Source organism: Zalophus californianus, chromosome 6 (assembly GCF_009762305.2).
Source record: "Zalophus californianus isolate mZalCal1 chromosome 6, mZalCal1.pri.v2, whole genome shotgun sequence".
Lineage (NCBI taxonomy): Eukaryota > Metazoa > Chordata > Mammalia > Carnivora > Otariidae > Zalophus > Zalophus californianus.
Genome location: NC_045600.1, coordinates 116,014,977 through 116,035,710, shown reverse-complemented (window position 1 = coordinate 116,035,710; position 20,734 = coordinate 116,014,977). Strand labels below are relative to the sequence as shown.

Sequence of the window (20,734 nt, the reverse complement as noted above, 5' to 3'; positions counted from 1 at the left end):
TAAGGCTACAGATTACAGAGATTATCTATGTAATTGCTTTATTTTATCAATGAAAAAATTGAGGCCCCACAAAATAAGAGATGGAACTAGGACCTAACTTCCAAGCAGTATTCTTTCCCTCACCAAGCTGTCTCTTTCCTAAAATTACTAAGAAGAGTTAGGCCATTGCTTCTGCATAGCATTTCTTGATCTTTACTCTAAAATTCTTAAGATAACTTCTATGCCAAGGACCTCATGAGAGCTACAAAGTAACCAGAGGAAAGCAGTTTGGCCATTCCTCAAAAACCTAAACACAATTACCATATGACCCAGCCATCCTACTCTTAGATATAAACCCAAAAGAACTGAAAACAGACTCAAACATATACTTGTATGTGAATGTTCATGGCAGCATTATTCACAATAGCCAAAAGGTGAAAACAAAACAACCCAAATATCACCTGCAGATAAATGGATAAACAAAATGTTCATGGAATATTAATGGAATATTTTTCAGTCTTAGATAAATGGATAAACATAATGTTCATGGAATATTAATGGAATATTTTTCAGTCTTAAAAAGGAATGAAGTTCTAATGCATGCTATAACATAAATGAAATCTGAAAACATGATAACTAAAACACGACACTCACAAAAGGACAAATACTGTAATGATTCCACTTTTATGAAATACCTAGCAGAAGCAAAACCCACAGAGACAGAGTAGATGAGAGATTAGCAGGGACTGGGGTGCGAGAGAACGGAGAGTTACTAATTAATGGGTATAGGGTTTCAGTTTGGGGTGATGAAAAATTCTGTGTTTTTTTTTAAGATTTTATTTATTTATTTGACAGAGAGAGAGAGAGAGAGCACAAGCAGGGGGAATGGCAGGAAGAGGCAGAGTTCAGAGAAGCAGGCTCCCCGCAGAGCAGGGGGAGCCGGATGTGGGACTCGATCCCAGGACCCCGGCATCATGACCCAAGCCAAAGGCAGTCACCTAACCAACTGAGCCACCCAGGTGCCCTGGGGTGATGAAAAATTTTGGACGTAGATGGTGATGGTTGCATAACACTGTTAATGTAATTACTGCCACTGAACTGTACACTCAAAAATGGTTAAAATGGCAAATTTTATTAGATTTTACCACAATAAAAAAGTCATTAGAAAGTTATCACCTTAGGGCGCCTGGGTGGCTCAGTCATTAAGTGTCTGCCTTCAGCCTGGGTCATGATCAAAGGGTCCTGGGATCGAGCCCCACTTTGGGCTCCTTGCTCCACGGGAAGCCTGCTTCTCCCTCTCCCACTCCCCCTGCTTGTGTTCCCTCTCTCGCTCTCTCTCTCTCCGTCAAAAAATAAAAAAAAAATCTTTAAAAAGAAAGTTATCACCTTGACAGAAGCCTTCACACAATTCTCCACCTTCAAAGAACTTAAGTTCTAGAATCTTATGGTTTTGACAATTATCAAAAATAAACAGTTCACATAACATTAAAAAAATAACAACAATAATAGGGGAAACCAAGTACAGGATTTATAGAAATTCTTTGGAGTATCTTTGCAAATTTTCTGTAAAGCCAAAACTGTTCTCAAAAGTTTACTTAAAAAAAAAAAAAAAAGGCAATCAGAGTTGTGAAGTTCAGTCCAAGTTACACAAAGACTCCTTTTAGTACTTTCTAAAGTTATAAGAATTTTAGTGGTGCTAATAATGTGGAAAAGGAAAGTGCCTATAAGAAAATAATAAATTGGGGTGCCTGGGTGGCTCAGTCGTTAAGCATCTGCCTTTGGCTCAGGTCATAATCCCAGGGTCCTGGGATCGAGCCCCGTGTCGGGCTCCCCACTCAGCGGGAAGCCCACTTCTCCCTCTCCCACTCCCCCTGCTTGTGTTCCTGCTCTTGCTATCTCTCTGTCAAATAAATAAATAAAATCTTAAAAAAAAAAAAGAAAATAATAAATTTACTATTCATCCAACCTAGAGACCCTCTAAGTAATCTCACTTTAAGGAAATGGAATACACGCTTTTGTCCCAAACACCATACCATTTCCCAAATTCCTTTTCAGACTAAGTTTAGTTAATATTAATATATAACATTATATATTAATTATATGTATAAAAAATAATTAGACTAAGTTGTTCAAATATTCTTTTGTACCAGATTTTAAGTATTCATATCTTTGGCCCTAAAGTGAACAAAAGGACTGAAGTACATAGGCTAAATGATCAATTATCCATTAAATAAACATTTCCTTCTATCACAGTGTCTCATGTTCTCTGACATTCATGTGCATGTTTATCACATCTGAAGCTATATATGAGACAATAAACTAGCATTTATGTAAAAGAACCAAAATACAATAAGAATAGAAATTTAGAGTAGTTTTATTCCTTTCCAGTTACCACACAAAGGTAGCTAAGACAAAGATCTGCTGTCTACTCTTACTGATTTTCATGCCAGCTGTGAAATTAGATGGACTGCCTATACGACATGTCAATTTAACATAACAGTGGCATGCTTTTAAACAGCTATATATGGAAAAAGAATTCAAGACTCTCCAAAACTTAAAAATTTCAACCTTATATATAAAATGGAAATGAATAGAAAACTTCACTAATATTGGTCCTCTGGAATAAATGTTTAAAGAAATCAGTCTAATAAAAATTAGCTAAGAAATCAAAACTATAATTTGAATGCAAAGATACAATCAGAACTAATTCTTAGCAAAAAGGTTTTTAACTACTGCACAACAGAACAAGTTATACAGCCTAATCTCAGTTTATAAATTCTACAACTTCTCCTTCGTCATTTTAAACTTCACCGTCAGGACTCTGATCATCCAGGCCACGTAATTACCTTTAAGAAGCATGCTTAGGGTGTCTTCTGGACTGCAGGTCCATACAGCAGTTCTCTTGGCCCTCTTAGGAATAGAACATCAATTGCTTTCAGCTAAATGCACTAACATATGAATATTTTAGTACAATTTAATGCTTCTATACCAACCCCAAAGGAATAGAGCATCAATTTGTGAACACAGTTCTCGTGGAGTTAAAAGCCAAGCTGGATAATGCAGTATGAAAGGGCTTGTCAATCTTTAGCTTTTTAGCAAGTCAGAAAAGCAGTCCATAAAGTCAGTCCCAGCTGTATACAAATAACTCTATCAAGTTTGTTCCTACACAGACTTTTCAACATTAGTGAATTTTCAAAAGAGAACCCCCAAAACAAAATTTCTTGTATTGGTAAATTCCCCCAAACTGCTTGTTCACCTAGTAACTGTTCATCTACGCTCGGAGTTATAAACAGACCACTGATCTGTTAGTAAAATACCAAAATATAGACAAAGTAATCTACTTCCACTAAGAAGTTGCACTAAGCGTAAAAACACATTTCCCTGGCAGTAGGTAACAGATTCTTTAATCACTGCAGTATGCTTATGTTTGGATGCATAAGAAGGTTAAGTCACAAACAGAGCTTCTAAAAGGCAATCCAGAGAAAAATGTAAAACGGGAACTACCATTATATATGCCAAGGCTTACAAAGTCATTCGAATTAAATTCTAGTCATAGCATAAACATGTCACTCCACTGAGCTCAACTGAGCTAATTAATGTCCTAACAAAATCCAATGAGACTGTCAAATATGAGTTATAGAATAAGACTGCAATACCTGTTCACGATTTCAAAACAAAAAAATCTCTCAGCAAACAAGGATTTGTAACTGTAAAAACAGCTAACACATAGTACTTATACTATATGCCAGGTATGGTTTTAAGTGTTTTACATATACTTATTCTATCTTCACAATTTCCCATGAGGTAGAGACTATTATCACCATGATATAGTTGAAAAAACTGTGGTACACAGAAGTGAAAGTTAAGTTACACAAGCAAGCAACTGTTATATGACACTATTATAGAAAACTTCTTTAATCTCATAAAAGGTATCTACTAAAAAGAGATAGCAAACATCATATCTAGTGGTGAAAACTATTAGAAATTACTGGAAAGTAAGGGACAGGATGTTTATCATCACCACTTCCATTAACAACATCCAGGGAGGCACAGCTGACATAGTAAGAAAAAAAAACTAAACAAAAGGATGAAACAAAATTTCATTATTCCCAGAAGACATGACTATGTATGTACAACATCCAACTACAGATAAATTAATAAAAGCAATATATAAACATAAATTGCATTCCTATTTAACTATCTACATTTATAAAGAAATTATAAAACTACCTAAATAAATAGAAGAAATAAAATCATGTTGTATAGAAGACTAAATATTGCAAAGATATCCACTCTCCCGAAATTAATCTATGCATCCACAGTTCCTCACTTGGAGGAATTTTTGCTTCTGAGTATTTACAACTTGTACTTTTCAAATCCAGAAGTCACTAATCAAATAAATTTTTTTTAAAAACTATAATGAATTTGCATGAGAGCACATTTAAAGTGGTTATGAATCTCAGAGAGACTGCTGTGTCCACTCAGCAGTTGTGTCTCGGCTATTTAACTGACAGGATCATATCTCATGCTCACACTGTATAACCACAAGTAACGAGAACACAAGGAGGTATCTATTTTGAGATTTTTTTCATCTTGTTGCTTAACTGCAGTCTTTGGACAATGATTCACAGAGAGCCAAGAACAGCTAAGACAATTCTGGAGAAGAACAGAGGAGAGGGGAATTGCCCAACTAGGTAATGTTATTATTACAGCTTTAGGTGTAGTGCTGATACAACGATAAACTGACTGATAGGACAAAACAGAGAGCCCAGCAACAGACTTGTGCATGTATAGAAACACACGTACGAGGTGACTCTAGAGACCAGGGGAGGAGAAAGAGAATGTGTAATCAAAGATTAGTTATAGGAGGATAAAACTGAATACCTCCTTCACACCAAACATAAAAACCAAATCAAGTAGATTAAAAACCAAAATGTGCAAAGCAAACTTCACAAGTTTTAGGGAAAAGAGTGGTGCCTAGGTGGCTCAGTCAGTTAAGGGTCTGCCTTTGGCTCAGGTCATGATTCCAGGGTCCTGGGATCAAGTCCTGCATCGGGCTCCCTGCTCAGCAGGGAATCTGCTTCTCCCGCTGTGCCCCCCACCACCTGCCCCACTCATGCTCACTCTCTCAAAAATAAATAAATAAAATCTTGAAAAATAAAACTTTTAGAAAAAAATACAGGTGAATATCATTATGACCCTGTCTTAGGAAAGATTCCTTAAACAACACACTGTAGATATTAAAAAGGAAAAAAATAAGTTCAACCACATTAAAATTAAAAGCTCTGTTTATCAAAAGACATAATTTTTTAAAAAAGGAAAAGCTGGCTAAAAACTGAGAGAAAATTTATGCAACACATATAATCAACAAAAGATTAGTACCTAAAACGTTTAATTAAAAACTTCCAAGAACCAGTAAGAAAAAAAAAATTCAATAGAAAAATGGGCAAAAAGATATGAACAGGAAATTCAGAGGGAATAAATCATTAACAGACATTCAGGACGCCTGGGTGGCTCAGTCGGTTAAGCATCTACCTTCGGCTCAGGTCATGATCCCAGGATCCTGGGATCAGGCTCCCTGCTCGGTGGGGAGCCTGCTTCTTCCTCTGCCTGCCACTCCCCCTGCTTGTGAATGCGTGTTCGCGCTCTGACAAATAAATAAAATCTTTAAAAAAAAAGTAAAACAAAACCCATTTAGAATATAAAGATGCCTAATAACAACAAATAAAACAGATAAAATAAATAAAACACAGTGAGATTTCATGCCCATCAGACTAGCAAAGCTTTTTTTAAAAAACTGTGGCAAATATACATTACATAAAATTTACCATTTTAATCACTGTTAAGTGCAGTTCTGTGGCATTAAGTATATTCACCTTGTCATGCAACCATCACTGCTATCTCCAGAACTACCATCTATCTCCAGAACAGCAAAACTTTAAAAAACCAAAAATACCAAAGTTCAAAGAGGATGGGAGTAAAGGTAAGTTTTATAAACTGCTGGTAAGTATAGCTACTTTGGTTGACCTTTCATCAACATCGGGAAAGCTGAACATTTCCTATAATTGAGCAGTTTCACTCTCAGGCATACTTCCTGAAACACTAACATACAGGGAGATATAAGAATCTTCCAGTAACATTATTTGTAACAGCAGGAATTACAGACTACCTAAATAAAGCATCCATTATTAGGAAAATGGGTGATGTGTGACATATTTCTGTAATAGGATACCATACATTAATGAAACACAAATGAAAAACTGCTACCTGAATTAAAATGGATGAATCTCACAAACATAGGACTGACTAAAAAACATAAAGAACACACAGTATGCTGTTGCTATAAAGTTATAAAAATGTATACAAAAAAACAAAAACAAAACAAAGTGTATACAAAACAATGTTACCTATCAGTGTTTCCCAATTTTTTTATATCATGGCACAGAGACAATGGCAGCATGTGTGTGGTACCCGGGGCTACATGAACAAGTCTAGTCATAATGTCTCCTGTTCCAAAGGCTGAGAGGATCAATATCTCAGCACACTTGTAAATCACTCACGGTACTCAAGTTGAAAAGTTCAGCAATATACTGTTTAGGGAACTGTAGATATACGGTAAAAGTGAAATGTATTGAAATCATCAACAAATTTAGGTAATGATTACTTTTGAGGGAAAGGAAGGATGTGTATTAAAGAAAGTACATAGGGGCTTTCAACTGTATTATAATACTGTTTCTTAAATTTGGTAGTAAAAACAAAGGTGTATACTGTATTCTTTATATTCTTTATATATACTTATATATATAAAATATGTATTTTGTATATATATTCTTTATATACATATATATTTTTAAATAAATAGAAAAGAATGGGAAGCAAAATGGATTTAGCAAATGTAAGCTACTTTTTCAAGCTTAGCCTACCAAGAGAGATGAAAAGGAAGCTAGCTAGTAGAGAAAAGAGACTGCTGGGTAGACAAAGAATTTTCCTTTTTAAGATTATGAAAAAAGGAGCAGGAGAGAGGGAGAGGTTCTGAACCCAGAACACAGGGGTAAATAATGGAATACTGTCCCAAAGGAGGTAGGAAGTAATGGGATCCAAGGACACAGGTAGAGAGATGAGCATTAAATTATAAAAGGCTCACCTCTTTCTTTGATGTATATAGGTTAGGTTGTATTGTTTTGCTTTTATGGAGAGAACCGTAAGTTGACTTATGAAGTAGAAGGAAATAGCAGCGCCTGAGAATAGGGAAATAGTACTAAATAAGGAGTTTCTAAAATTGGTACAATTTAAGATAATGTTGATATATACTAACAGAGGACAAAAGCAAAATTCAGTTCAGAAGATCTATTTGTGGAAAACTGAGGCTATGCAATCCACCAGTTTTTCCTGGACAAGTGGTTTTTAAAAATGTGCTCAGGGCTCTAATCATTCTGCAGAGGGGCCATAGAGACTCTTTGAGAAAAATGAGAAGGGAAAGAGCTATGTTGGCAACGCTCTAGGTTACACCCCTCCACTGCAACTCCACTTTTCCTATTATCCATAGGGCTTCCTGACAAGATTTCACCTGAAGGGTTCTACAACTAAGTCACTACTACTCTGAAATTTTATCCTGGAAAAGTCAGAGCAGCAAGCCCCAAACCAAATAATTGTGGGCCCTTATGGAAATGCACTTAAATGTTAAGCAACTGGCTGACACTGAGGGACATTATAAAAACAACAACAACAAAACAACATCCTTATGAAACCACTGTCCTATTTATAGTAAAGACATTGTTGAGGATGTTAATCAATAGTGTCCTCTTTATAAGGGCTCAAGGGATAAATCTCTCTCTCTGATCTTGCTATCAGGCCAAATTATGCTTCCCATGTGCAATTAGTTTGTTTTTACCTTAGGGACACTATAAATCAGGACACCGATCTTGTTTCCCAATATGAACTGGCTTCTAGAAAACCTAGTGCCAAATTTGCAGACAAAATCTGGCAAATGGATAGAATGATACAGAATTTGTTTTCTTTAAAAACCTCTCTCCTAGTTTTAACATATCTCCAACCTTTGTTTATCTTCCATCTGAGTTTTCTCAAGACCAAACTGTCACCCAGCACCTCCCATGAAGAGACAAAAGGCAGTTTGGCTACTACAGGTAGGAGGCTGGGGAACAGGAGTAGGAACCCTAAGAAACGTACAGAAGGCCTAAGACTGAGGTTAAATAAGAAGTGAGAGTTACTCCTTACTACAACCATGAGACTAAAGATTAAAGAGCTATGACAACTAAACGCAATACCTGACCCTAAACTGGATTCTGTATGGAGATGGGACAATACCATAATGAGCACTATGAAACTAAATGATAAAACTGGAATATCCCATTAGAATACGGAAGACAAATTAGAATTTAAATTGACAAAATCCAAATAGAGGATGTAAGCGTACTTTGGTTGTGTAAGAGAATATTTCTGTTCTTAGGAAATACACACTAAAGGGGCACCTGGGTGGCTCAGTCGGTTAAGCGTCTGATTCATGATTTCGGCTCAGGTCATGATCTCATGTGTTATGAGACCGAGCCCCATGTTGGGTTCCGCGCTCAGCGGAGAGTCTGCTTGAGATTCTCCCTCTCCCTCTCCCCCAACTTGTGCTTGCTCTCTCTCTCAAATAAATTAATTAATAAACGAAATACACACTAAAGTATCTAGGGGTCATGCTGTTAGTGTCATATGTTTAGGAAAAAAAAAATCTGCGTGTATAAAAAATATGTGTGTATAAAAAAACGTGTATACACACAGACACTGTACTATTTTTAATTTTCAACTTTTTCTTAAGTTTGAAATTATTTCCAAATAAAAAGTTAATTAAAAAATGAAGAGTAATACGTAAGAATTTGTTGCAACAGTAAGCTGTTAGATTAGTGGTTCCCCATCACTAGGTCTGAATTCTTGCAAGGAACATGAATCCATAGATGCACCAGGAATTGTTCTCTCTATATATGTTCAATCATCTTCCATATGCATGTGTAAACTGCTATGAATGATAAAAATGTATTTAAAAGTATAACTAAATTCATGGCATCTTTTGGGTTAATATATATTTTCCCATTTTCTCAAACAATCGGTAATAAGTGTTCTGTGAGGATAACAAAATTTGCCTTTGTGTCCCCTTACTTGAATAGGGAACTTCTTACTGTTTTCAACAGAGAGAACTACAGTGATGCTTCTCACAGCTATTACTGGATGGCAACAAAACAGAACATAGGATCTTCAAAGAATGTAAAGTTGAGAGGAATGTGAATAGAAAAAAATCAAGCTTTAAAAGATTCATGAGGCTTCAATGGTGGAGAACAAAAACCCAAATTTAGTAACGACAGTGTTCAGCTTTAAACACAAAGAACACTTCATTATTATTAGACAATGGAGACATGGTTTAACAGACAATAAAATATGGGTGAAGGAGAAGACTGAGAGTTTGGATGTCCACAAGTGTAATACATGCCAACAGTGGGATATGCCTGCCAAAAACCTAATGCAATATTAAGTAGCATTAATTAAAATATTATTTAGGAAGATAATAATCTAATTCTGTACTCATCAGAGCACATATGAAGTAATGCATTTGACTCTGGGCCTTAGGACTCCTGCACATGGCCCTGAGGGAACTGCTTATATCAGACTAAACCTTCCTGCAGAGAAAAACTATGAAACCTTGTTAAAATATAGACAGCAACTATTTAAATACTCTGGAGATCAACCAAGACAGGTAGCATTTAAGAAGGCCGAGTTCTGTAGAGGAGGGAAGCACAACAAGATGAGTCTACCTTATACCACTACTTTCTCCCTTGGGGCATTTGCAGATTTCCCACAGGGGATAAAAGCCAATCAGAAAGCAGTCGCTTTGGATAGAAACCTGCAGTCTTACTAGTTCAGGAAACACACAAACAAATTTGTGGCTGCCACGTTAGCTAGAAAGGAAGGAAACAACTCCAGAGAGAGAACCACCAATTCGACATACGTTCTCTGCTTAAAACCCTGGGGACCCCTGCATTACAGATGTGCAAGGTGGCTTCTCAGCTGCCTGGCTAGTATTAAAAGAGAAGACAGTTTGGAGTTGCAGCTTTGTTTTGTGTTTTAGTTGTATTTGTCCAGAATCAATACCAACTAATCATTTAAGAATTCCTTTATGTGAATGCTTGGCAACAAGAATGGTGCTCAAATAAGTACTCAGGATTAAATAACTTTTTTGAATCTCATTATTTATCCTGGAAAAACTGTACTGACTTTGCACTGATGATGCAGAAAAACAAGAGTGGGTAAAACTATTGTCTGCATTAGTCCAGACAGCCGCACCAAACTGAACTAGTTGTCACAGCATTCTTCAAGGCCACATACCCAGTTTAAAAAAAACCTGAAAAATAAAAAGCTGGTTTCACTTAAGATTGTTCCTGACTAAATTATTAGTTTTATTAAACCTTGACCTTTGAGTACACACTTTTTAGTATTCTGTATTATAAACTGTGAAGTATACAAGGTACTTCCACTGTGTATCAAAGCACAATTGTCATGAGGAAAATCACTTGGTGATGGTCTGAGTTACAAGCTGAACCAGCCACTTTTTTTATGGAACAACATTTTTACTTCAAAGAACAAGTGGCAGATATTTGATGTTTTAGCAGACATTTTATTGAAAATGAATGAAATGAGCTTATCAATTCTGAGAAAACTACTTAAAAGTTTTGTTGCCAATGACAAAATTTGAGCTTTTAAGTGGTAATTAGAATTCTAAAAAACTTATATCCATAAGCATGAGCTTTAAAGACTCTTCTAATGAGATGAGCAGTGATATTAATGAACCTGACTTTTTGATACTGACAACATTTGTCAGCATTTGGGAGATCTGCAAAACTCAGTAAACCTTTACAGCATACTTTGGGAATATTGTGGGTTCAGTTCCAGACCACCATAATCAAGCAAATATCACAGTAAAGCATGTCAAATTAATTTTTTGGTTTCCCAGTACATGTTCACCCTATACTAGTCTATTAAGTGCACAATGACACTATGTCTAACAAAATAATGTACATACCTTTATTTAAAAGTACTTTATTGCTAAAAAATGCTAACCACCATGTGAGCTTTTCACAAGTTATAATCTTACTGCTAGTGGAGCGTCTTGCTTCATGTTGATGGCTGCTGACTGATCAGGGTGGTGGTTGCTGAAGGCTGGGGTGTCTTATTTCTTAAAATAAGACAACAGCACAGTTTTGTCACATTTTTCTCTATAATTTCTCTGTAGCATGTGATGCTTTCTGATTTTATCCACAGTACAACTTCTATCAAAATTCGTTATCACTAACTCTATGTCATATTCTAAATCCTCTGTTGTCAACAATCTTCACACCATCTTCACCAAGAGCAGTTTCCATCTCAAGAAATCACCTTGGCTCACCCATAAGAAACAACTCCTCATCCATTAAAGTTCTATCATGAGATTGTCACAATTAAGTCCCATTTTCAGGCTCCACTTCTAATTCTAGTTCTCTTGCTACTTCCACCACATCTGCAGTTACTTCCGCTACTCAAGTCTTGAACCCCGCAAAAGTCCTCCATGAGGGTTGGAATCCACTTCCTCCAAAATCCCATTAATGTTGGTATTTTCACCTCTTCCATGAATCATGAATGTTCTTAATGGCATCTAGAATGGTGACTCCTTTCTGGAAGGCTTTCAATTTACTTTCCCCAGATCCATCAAAAGAATCACTATCTATGGCACTTAGAACCTTACAGAATGTATTTCTTAAACAATAAGACTTGAAAGTCAAATATTGACTCCTTGATCCATGGGCTACAGAATGGATGCTTGTGTTAGCATGCATGAAAACAACATTCATCTTATACATCTCCATCAGAACTCTTGGGTGACCAGGTGCATTGTTGATAAACAGTAATATTTTGAAAGAAATCATTTTTTTCTGAGGTCTCCACATTAGGCTTAAAATAGTCAGTAAACCATATTGTAAATAAATGTGCTATCATCCAGGCTTTCTTGTTCCATTTCTAGAGCACAGGAGGACTAGATTTTGCATAATTTTTAAGGGCCCTAGGATTTTCAGAGTGGTAAATGAGCACTGGCTTCAACCTAAAGTCACTATCTGCATCAGCCCCTAACAAGCTTTAAAGCCAGGCATGGATTTTTCCTCTCTAGCTATGGAAGTCCTAGATGGCATCTTCTTTCAAAAAAAGACAGTTTTGTCTATTTTGAAAATCTGTTTAGTGTAGCCACTTTCACTAATTATTTTAGCTAGATCTTCTAGATAACCTGCTGCAGCTTCTATATCAGTACTTGCTGCTTCACCTTGTGAGACGGCTTCCTTCCTTAAACTTCATAAACCAACCTCTGCTGGCTTCAAACTTTTCTTCTGCTGATTCTTCACCTCTCAGGCTTCACAAAATTGAAGGGATTTGCTCTGAAGAGAATTGCTCTGGAGTAAACGACTTAAAGGAATGTTGTGGCTGGTTTGATCTTCTATCCAGACCACTGAAATTTTCTCCATAACAGCAATAGGTTGTTTCACTTTCTTATTCATCTGTTTACTGAAGTAGCTCTTTTACTTTCCTAGGAACCTCTCTGCATTCAAAACTTGTCTAACTGTTGGGCACAAAAGGCCTAGCTTATGCCCTGTCTCAGCTTTCAACGTGCCTTCTTCACGTAGCTTAATCATTTCTAGCTTTTGATTTAAAGTGAGAGATACGCAATTTTTCCTTTCACTTGAACACTGAGGAAGCCATTGAGGGGTTATTAATTGGCCTGATTTCAATATTGTTGTGTCTCAGAAAACAGGGAGACTTGAGGAGAGGGAGATAGATTGGGGAACACCCAGTCAGTGAAAGTCAGAACACATACAACATTCATTGATTAAATTAATTGTATTATATGGGTGAGGTTCATGGTGCCCCCAATTATAATAGTAACATCAAAGATCTCTGATCACAGATCACCATAACAAATAAAATAATAATGCAAAACTTGAAACTACTGTAAGAATTACCAAGATGTACACAGAGACACAGAGACACAAAGTGAGCAAATGCTATTGAAAAATAGCGCTAATAGACTTGCTAAATGCAGGGCTGCCAAAAACCATTAATTTATTTAAAAAAAAAACATCAGAATATATGTGAAGTGCAAGAGAAGCACAATAAAACAAGATATGTCTTTATTTTCTAAATGAACAATGCATGATGTACAAGATGGTAAAAGATCCATTCAAAGTGCAATATAGACCAATGGATTTTTTTTTAATTTTTTTATTGTTATGTTAATCACCATATATTACATCATTAGTTTTTGGTGCAGTGTTCCATGATTCATTGTTTGTTCATAACACCCAGTGCTCCATGCAGAACGTGCCCTCCTCAATACCCATCACCAGGCTAACCCATCCCCCTACCCCCCTCCCCTCTAGAACCCTCAGTTTGTTTTTCAGAGTCCATCATCTCTCATGGTTCATCTCCCCCTCTGACATACTCCCTTTTTCTTCCTCTCCTGTTATCTTCTTCTTTTTCTTTTTTCTTAAAATATGTTGCGTTATTTCAGAAGTACAGAACTGTGATTCAACAGTCTTGCACAATAGACCAATGGATTTTAATATAAAAGTATGAAAAGGTCAATGATATGGTTTCACATTCCACATTGTAAATAACCTTTAAGAAATTACTACTTGTTGGGGCATCTGCGTGGCTCAGTCAGTTGCGCATCCGACTCTTGACTTTGGCTCAGGTCATGATCTCAGCGCCCTGGGATCAAGCCCCGCATTGGGCTCCCCGCTCAGCGGGTAGTCTGCTTGTCTCCCTCTCCCTCTGCCCCTCCTCCTGCTTGCTCTGTCTCTCTCTCTCTTAAATAAATAAATCTTTAAAAAAAAAGAGATTACTACTTGTCAAATTTTGGTATAATGTAAAAGTAAAAGAAAGATATCCAAAATTTTCTGAAGAGGCTATTAAAATACCTTCTTCCCAACTATATATATGTGTGATGGTAGATTTTCTTCATGTATTTTAATCAAACTAATACAAGAAAACAGTGGAAGCAGAAATAAGAATCTAGTAATTTTCTATTAAGCTATGAAGCCAAAAATGTAAAGCAATGCAACTATTCCCATTAAAAATCATTTTTCTTTTAGAAAAGTTACTTTCATCAAAATGATATTTATATTAAGAAAAATAGTTTTATTATTTTCAAGTAAATATTTAAAAATATTTAAAATTTTTCTCAGTTTGAATTTCTAATACAGTAAGTATTAACAGATATGACCCACATAAACAAAAGCTCTTTGAGAGCCCTCAATCTTGAGAGGGAATCCTAAGACAAAAAATTTGAGAAGCACTATACTACACATATAATGAAACAGGAAAATGTGAAAATACAATCAAAGGAGATCAACCTTAAAATAACTCAGATTTTGGAATTAGTACACAAGGATTTTAAAGCAGTTATTGTAAGTATGATCAAGAATGTAAAGGAAAAGTTAACTGCAATGACTGCACAAATAAGAAATGTCAACAGAGAAATTAAAATTATAAAAAGAACCAAATGCAAATCTAGAACTGAAGAAAATCTGAAATAAGAAATTCCCTAGATGGCTTTTTTTTTTTTAAGATTTTATTCATTTATTTGACAGAGACACAGCAAGAGAGGGAACACAGCAGGGGGAGTGGGAGAGGGAGAAACAGGCTTCCTGCCGAGCAGGGAGCCTGATGCAGGGCTCGATCCCAGGACCCTGGGATCATGACCTGAGCTGAAGGCAGACACTTAATGACTGAGCCACCCAGGCGCCCCTCCCTAGATGGTTTTAACAGCAAATTTGAAATTATAGAAGAGTCAGTGATCTTGATGACAGACCAACAGAAATTATTTAAATATACACTTAAAATATGTGTAACTGGAGTTCCAGGGTAAAGTACAGGTGGCACACTGTCCATAAATGTTCAACAGGCCAAATCTAGACTGCTGCCCGTTTCTGTATACAAAGTTTTACTGGAATAGAGCCATGCTCATTCATTCATTTATTTGTCTATAGCTGTACATTCGATGGCCCATAGAACAAAAAATATTTGCTGTACTACTCTTTACAGATAAAGTTTGTTGACCCCTGGTCTAGATCTTTTATGTTCTTACTGAATTTCTTGGTCTATTTATTTTATCAATTACTAGGAGAAAGTGTTATAATCTCCAACTATGAGTATGAATTTGTCTATTTCTAACTTTAGTTCTCTCAGTTTTTGCTTAAAGTCTTTTGAAACTTATGTTGTTGGGCACTTCTACAATCATGATTGTTCTGTCTTCCTGATAAATTAATCCTTTTATTATTATGTAATGTCTCTCTTTATCTTTGGTAGTAGTCATTGTCTTAAAGTCTACTTTCTCTGATATTAATAAAGACATTCAGATTTCTTAATTTCTTATGCTTACTGCTTGTATGGTACATGTTTCTTTTTTCCCCCAAAGATTTATTTAAATTCAATTAATTAACATATAATGTATTATTGGTTTCAGAGGTAGAGGTCAGTGATAAAGATTTATTTATTTATTTGAGAGAGACAGAGAAAGCAGGTACACACAGGGAGGGGCAGTGGGAGAGGGAAAGAATTTCAAGGAGACTCCCTGCTGAGCATGGAGCCCAGAGCCCAGACACAGGGCTTGATCTCACAACCCTGAAATCATGCCCTGAGCTGAAATCAAGAGTTGGACGCTTAACCGACTGAGCCACCCAGGCACCCTGGTGTATCTTTTTCTTTCCCTTCCCCTTCAGTGTATATGTTTTTTATATTTAAAATGCATTTCTTATAGGTGGCACATAGATGAGGTCTTGCTTTTTATACATTCTGACAGTTTCTGCTTTTTGACTGGAGCGTTTAACTCCTATTTTTCTGACTGCTTTTAAGAATGTCTTTTTATCATTCTTTAAACACTTTATGATGTGCCTGGTAGTTTCTGTCACGTTTACTGTTCTTGGGGCTTGTTGAGCTTCTGAGATCTGTATGTTTATAGGTTTCATCAAATTTAAAAATTTTCTGGTCATTATTTCTCCAAAAAGTTTGCCTATTCCAACTATACATATATTAGGCCTGCTAAAGTTGTCCCAAAGCTCAACAATGCTCCATCCATTTTTTTTTCTGTTTTTTTTTTTCTTATTTTCTCTTTGTGTGTCATTTTGGAGATCTGCTACCATATCTTCAAGTTCACTAATGTTTTTTCCTGCAGTGTCTAATGGCACATTACATTCTTTTCAAGTTCAACAAGATAGGGCATTTATCACACCATGAGTCCCCCAAAATTTTAAGATTGAACTATTACAGAGATATTCTCCAAAATTAAATTAGAAATCAGTAATAGAAAGCTCTCTAGGAAAAAAAACACAAATATTTAGAAATTAAACATTTCTAATTTTATAAATTAGAAAGTATTTTTAAATAAATGATAAAAATATATCAAAATTTGTGTGATGCAGCTAAAGCAGTGCTTAGACAGAAATTTATACCTTTAATATTTACTTTTAAAAATAAATAATACAGCTTGACTGGCTCAGTCAGAAGAGCATGCAACTCTTGATCTCGGGGTCATGAGTTTAAGCCCCACGTTGGGTGCAGAGATTACTTAAATAAGTGAACTTCAAAAAATTTTTTAAAAATAAACAATACAAAATTAATGAAGTTCTGCCTTATGAGCAAGGTAAACCTGAAGTAATTAGAGAAACAATGAAAACAAACAAAGCTAAAATTTGGCTCACTGTTGGTGTAGCTGCTATGGAAAACAATTTGGCAGATCCTCAAAAGGTTAAACACAGAGTTACCATATGATCTAGCAAATCCACTCCTAGGCATATATACAAGAAAAATTAAAATATATGTCCACGCAAAAACTTGTAAATGAATGTTCATATCTGCATTATTCGTAATAGCCAAAAAGTGAAAACAACCCAAATGTCCATCAAATTATGAATGGATAAATAAAATGTGGTATACCCACATAATGGAATACTATTAGCAATAAAAAGTAGTAGTATGACATGGATAAACCTTGAAAACATTATGCTAAATGAAAAAAACACAAAAGATCACCTATTATATAATCATCAATTATTACAAAATATTAATATGAAATGTCCAGAACAGGCAAATCTATATAGACAGAAAGTAGAATGTTAATTGCCTTGGCCTGGAGGAGTTGGGGAAAAAAACAGGTATGTGTCTTCTGGGGGCAATGACAATGTTCTAAAACTAACTGAGGTGATGGTTGTATAACTCTGTGAATATACTAAAAGCCACTGAATTAAACGTTTAATTGGATGAATTGTATGGTACAGAATTATATCTCAATAAGTCTGTCATTCTAAAAAAGTTGGATCACCAAGATTTTTAAAAATTTTTTATAAACTCTTCACTAGACTGATGAAGAGAAAGTGAACAAAAAAGGAAGACACAAATTACCAATTGCAGAAATTAAAGAGGAGCTATCACTCCAGACCTTATAGACAATGAAAATAGGGCAGTATTATAAACACCTTTATCCAATACATTTGACTTAGAAGAATTGGACCAATTCATTGAAATAGATCACTTAGCCAAACAGGCTCAAAATAAAATCGAAAATCTGAATAGCCCTAAAACCATTAAAGAACCTGAGTTAGTTGTCAAATACTCCACCAAAGAAAACTCCAGGCCAAAATGGCATCATTGGTGAATTCTATCACATTTAAGACAAAACACAAAACAAAACAAATATATCAATCTTACACAAACCTTTCAGAAAATAGAGCAGTAAGGAACACCTTTCAACTCATTTTATGAAGTCAGCATAATGCTGATACCAAAATTAGACAAATATATTCTTTAAAAAGAAAGTTAGATTTTGATCAAGACAGACCCCCCCAAAAAAAAAAAAAGACAGACCCCAAAATCCTTAGCACAGTACCAGTCAATCAAAACCAACAGTATATTAAAAGATATCATGATCAAGTAGGGTTTATCACAGTAACTCAAAGTGCTTTAACATTCAAAAATTGAACAATGTAATTCATCATTATTAACAAAATAAAGGAGGAAAAAAACATGATCATTTTAATAAATGTAGAAAAACATTTGACAAAATTCAACAACCATTCATGGTAATAACTCAACAAAATGGGAACAGAAGGGAAGTTCCTCAACTTGATACCATTAAGAAAATAAACAGGCAAGCCACACCTTGGGAGAAATATTTGTAAAACATATCTGATAAGAAGCTCACATATTATAACTACATAACTGCATAAGTAATTATATATATAACATATACATAATGGTGACATTTCAATAACAAAAAGACAAGCAATAAAAAAGGGCCAAAGAATTAAACACACTTCATAAGGAAGACATGTGAATCCTCAAAACACAGCAATGTTCATCATCATTAGCTATCAGGCAAATGAAAATTGAAACCACAATAAGGTACCACTACACATTGACTATTCAACAGCTAAAACACCAAATACTGGTAAAAATGAGGAGCAACTGGAACCCAAATACATAGTTGGTGGGAATGTAAACTTTGGGAAGAAATGATCCAGACAGGAGTATCAGAGTCCAAGCAAAGTGGGGAGGGTATCTATATGAAAGGACTGTTGGGTGCAGGGTGTCAGAACCTGAGTGGGGCAAGGAGGGACGGCATTTGTGCAGGGCAGAGTCCAGGTTTTTCACTGTAGAAGAAGGGCATTACAAACAGGGAAGGGGGAGAACCAGAATTGATCCTGTGGTATTGGACTGGAATTGGCAGTATCAAAGTAACTATGGTTTTCAATATATGGAATAGAGACTGATACAGAAATACAGAAATACAGATGTAAACGTGTGTGTATGTGCCTACATATACACATAGCTATGCACATTCCCGAGCTTTTTTCACTGAGAGGTTCTGGGAATAACAGCATCCCAATAGCAATGAAAGCAGCTAACATCCAGCTGTTGGCTGCTAAATACTATTCTTCACTAAAAGGAACCAGGGCTCTTTAGAGAAAAGACGGATTCCAGGGCTGGGATAAGAAAAGTACAAAATGAGCCTGGAACATATTGTTCTGTTAGAAAGTAAGAAAGGGAGAGAAAAATGGGAACACATCAAAAAAGACACAGAAGCCACCTTTAAGAGGTTCTCACTGGCCAAATGTGGGACAATTTGTACAACAATAATAATGATGACAGATTTTCACCCACTCAGTAAAATGGGAATCAGAAGTCCATACTGATATAAATAAATATATGAATTGAAAGCCTAAGGACAATTGGAATGTTCACATCATTTCAAAGTACCTCCTCATAAAACATTTATTAATTACAAAGGGAAAAGTAACTTTATAGCAGAGAATTTTCACAGATATCACCTTAATGAAAAGATCAAAGTGAAAATCATTAGTAGTAAGACAAAATGAAATTGTGTACCACCTGATAGGATGAAATACCACTTTTGTGATAATCCTGTCAAAGATATATAACCTAAATTGAATTGTGAGGAAACAAGGCAAACCTAATTTGAGGGACATTCTACTCTTCAAAATAGCTATCCTATAATCTTCAGAAGTGCCAAGGTCATGAAAGTCAAGGTAAGACAAGAACTGTTTAAGATGGAAGGATATATAACAACCATATGCATCATGTGATTCTGAGCTAAAGCCTCTTGCTATAAAGGACATTACTGGACAATAGGCGAAACCTGAATGGGATCTGATGATAAGATGGAATTAATGTATCAATTGCAATGTCCTGATTTTAAAAGTTGTATGGTGGTTATATAGGAGAATGTTCTACATAACTTATCTGCGGATGACGGAGTACCATCTCAGCAACTTACTTTCAAACGGTCCACAAAAATAAAGGTTTTTGGTCTGTACTCACGAGTTTTCTGTACACTTGAGACTGCTTCAAAAAGGTTTTTTAAGGGTTTTTTTAGGAGAGAGAAAGAGCACTCAGGCACACATGAGCAGACGGGAAGGGCAGAGGGAGAGGGAGAGAATCTTAAGAAGGCTCCATGCTCAGGGCGAAGCCCAACAAGGTGCTCGATCTCACTACCCTGAGATCATGACCTGCGCCAAAACCAAGAGCCAGGTGTTTAAACAACCGAGCCACCCAGGCACCCCTAGATTGCTTTAAGTTTTAAAGCCTAAATGCGCACGTGCGCACACACACACAAATATATACACATATATATGACTAGGCCTAACTCACAGTTAATGGATCAAAATCTCTGGGGATTATATGATTTATGTTAAAGAAAGTCTTTAAAGTGTTCAATATATTTAAATTCCTTATAAAAAGTTTTAAATAATTCTATATTCACAATGGCAATGTTGAAGAAAGCTGACTGTATAACATTTATTTTCAATACAGATAAGGATGCCACTGGTCATTCCATCATTCAGATGTTCTACTTAACAAGTGCTGCCTTTCGGTCAAACTAAATAAAGGTTTGTCTGCCACCTCAGTGCATTCTGAATTTCTCGTAGAAGTATTATCAATCAGAAACGTTGTGGGTCTGATCTTTTGTAAATTCAAGCCTGAAGATGTCTACTCATGTAATATGCACAATCATTAGATATGGTTAGTGACTGAACTTTGAAACCAAAGTATTTATTTTCTAAGTTTTGGATAGGTTTAACTGAAGAATATTCTAGTATCACTTATCTATATGGATCAGAATTTTCTGAATTTCATGCAGCTAGACAAAATAAGAGAGATAAAG

At 35.7% G+C, this 20,734-nt stretch overlaps 1 protein-coding gene across 3 annotated transcripts in view; it reads right to left on the bottom strand.

Annotated features, from left to right (window-relative positions):
• ETFA (electron transfer flavoprotein subunit alpha) overlaps window positions 1-20,734 on the bottom strand; it is an 88,936-nt gene that overhangs the window by 21,926 nt on the left and 46,276 nt on the right. The window lies entirely within an intron of this gene.